We start from the raw sequence: 3018 nt of genomic DNA, 5'->3' as shown, positions 1-3018 counted from the left end.
GCTCAAGCCACACCCAATAAGACAGACCCCTTTCTATTTTCTGTGTGTCAAGGTATAAGAACTCTCAGCTCCTTCTCCAACATCCTGTCTGCCTGCATGCTGCCTTGCTTCTAACCATGAGGATAATTAATTAAACCTCTGAACTGTAAGCCACTCAGTTAAATGTTTTCCTTTATAAGAGTTGCCATGGTGTCTCTACAGAGCAATAGGAACCCTAACTAAGACAGATACTTAGGCTGTAACCTTAGAATACTTTAGTTAAAATACAAACAGTAAGTAAGAGTTGTTTTAATATGTGCTTCTTTGACACATATCCCTCTTCATCTGAGGAGGTGGTTCTCAACCTTTGAGGGTAGCATATCAGATAATCTGCATACCAGATATTTACATTACAATTTATTATAGTAGCAAAATTGCAGTTATGAAGTATCAATAAAATGATTTTATGCTGGGGGGGTCATCACAACATGAGAAACTGTATTAAGGGTTGCAGCGTTGGGAAAGATGAGGACCAACGAGGCATTCTTATTGTCAGATATTAGACACAGTTAGGTCAGTTTGAAAAAATGTTATTGACTTCTGTGCTGCAGACACAGGGACCCCGTTACTTCTGGGGAATCACTGATGTTTTCAGCATACATACCCCCATACTTTATTTATAGAAGTGTAATTATAATAATTAACCTTTTCTGATCATTTGTTGTGCCCAGGTTTCTGTGTAGTTTTCCTTAGGCCTCCTGACATCACAGGGAACACAGACATAGGGCAGTAAGTAAGGACATCTAATCTGCAGGATTAGCAATCCATCAGCCATGCAGGTGGGAAGGAGAGGGTTCTGTTGGTTCACCTTTTCCATCTTTCACGGAGCGGAACTTGAGGAACCTATAGAAGTCACCATCTATGGGCCCTCAGCACTGACCATGTGAGTGGACTCTTCCCTGGCCTGTCAGCCAGATCTGCCAGGGGCGGGCCCTTGCTTTAGGAGCTTCCCCAGGTGATGCTGCCCCATGGACAGGTTGGTGACCAAGACTCTAGTTCACCGTCCCTGTTTTCAGCACGGGAAGCCCAACAAACGAGGACATTGGAAGCAAGAACTTAGCCGTTGATCTTGTATAGCTCCCGATCTCCTAATCACTACCAGTCCCGACAAGAGAATCCAGACACAGGAGACCTCATCTGAGTGATGGCTTACCCACACTGTGCAGGCCACTCGTGTGGGGGTGACAGGCATAGCTTGTTATGAGATGATCCTGTGCTTATTGGCTGAACCAGCTCATGTGACACATCCCTTAAATTATATCCCTGCATTCTGTCCATGAGGATTGTCTCCGGTAATGGTTTAGGGCGTGGGCCTCTCTCCTCAACAGGTTGATTAAATAAATAGCATCAGTGTACTCAGGGGAGATGAGAGATCTGTTTTTCAGAAGAGATGGATGGATGCAGAGGCTGTAAGGTGTTTCTCTAGTGGAGGGTAGAGTGAGGTGTTCTCAGCCATGCTTTGATTTTGTTACCACTAAACCATATGGCCATCTGTCCCTTCCAAAGCCTGGATGTCTCGTGATCAGAGCCCATTCACGGGTAGAGCAGGGCATCCATTCTGGTAACTGGACTCTGGTAACTGCACCTTGATTAGAGGAGAAGCTGCTCCCCCATTGTTGTCATGGGGATGTGCTCTGAACCCCCCTCTTCCTCAGGTCCTGACACATGTTAGTTGGTCTGAAGATTTGGGGCTTCGCTTTTGTGTGTTTTTCTGTATCTGCTCTCCCAGGTCACGGCTTTGGGAGTTTTCGTGGCTCTTTTTATTTCTAAGTCCATTGGTTTCTTTAATGGTCATTTCTAATTTTCTCTCTTCTGATTGATTGCCTCTTTTTCAGAGCAGCCTGGTCTCGCCTTGTTTGCCTAATATTATTTAAAATCTTTCCCAAGGTCCTTAGAGATTTCTTTCAATTATCTTCTGTCCTATGGCTTTGGGGCCTATATTATGTCTCCTCTGGGCCAGTGTGCTCTTTGCTTATCGTGGTCCTTTTATTTTGTATTCTGGATTTCTTCAAGTAACTCACAAGCTCTGGCTTTGTCTTTATCTTATTTATTTATTTACTTAACTCATTTATTTCTGGAATTGCCTTTGATCTTCTCTGCAGTTGCCGAGTTTCCAAAGCAGTCCCTGTCTTAAGAAGTGGTCTGTCTGGCTCTCCATCCCTGGTGATGTCATAGAAAGTAGTCAGACCCTCCAAGGGGAAGTGAGGATGGGAAGGGGTTTCTGGACAACTTTCAGTTCCTCTCTGACACCCACACAGAGATTCCCTAAGCCGTAGTGCCCAATTCCGCTGCTGTGACTCCCGGCTTCTAAGGATTCTCGAGAGGGAAATGGCAGGGCTGGGCACCGAATGTGGGGTTGGGCATGGGGGCTCATACCCCTGTTTTACCCTTGTCCCTCATAACATCACCAGAGGTACTCCAGAGCTCCTTGCATGCCCTTCAGTGGCTCTAAGCTTGATTGTCAGGCCCTGTGGGAAGGACCCCCTGGTCCCCTGAAGCCTGGGCTGCAGCTTCCCCTGTTTTGATTCTTGCTGTTGATGTGTGACTGTTCTTCCCCCTCCTTTCCAAGATTCCCTCACACTTTGTGGTCCACCAAGGGCTGCTTTTCCTGTTTCTTGCATTCTTTTGTTTGAAAGTTCACTATTGTTTTAGCGCTAACTGGGAGGGTGGGAGGCCTTTAGCTTCCCTGTAGCCTGTAGCTGGAAGGTGGCCTTCGGCTGTGGGGAGCTTGAACCAGAGGAATCGGTCTGGTGTTTCACCATGTGTTTTGGGCTTCTCTGGTAACTTCCTTTTAACAGGCTGGGCCTCTTTATAGAGGGAGGAACACACAAGAGTAACCAACTGCAGAGGAGTCTTTTCTTCATCTCCGCATCGCCTACAGTGTTGTGTCTGTCAGCTGGAATTGATTTGTTCCATTGGAAGCTGGGTGTGAGGTGAGAGACTCGGCAGGAACCACAGACATCTGTGGGGGTGTCTCTG

The sequence above is a fragment of the Microtus ochrogaster genome, linkage group LG9, assembly GCF_000317375.1.
Source record: "Microtus ochrogaster isolate Prairie Vole_2 linkage group LG9, MicOch1.0, whole genome shotgun sequence".
Classification (NCBI taxonomy): Eukaryota; Metazoa; Chordata; class Mammalia; order Rodentia; family Cricetidae; genus Microtus; species Microtus ochrogaster.
Note: the sequence above shows the minus strand (reverse complement) of the source record.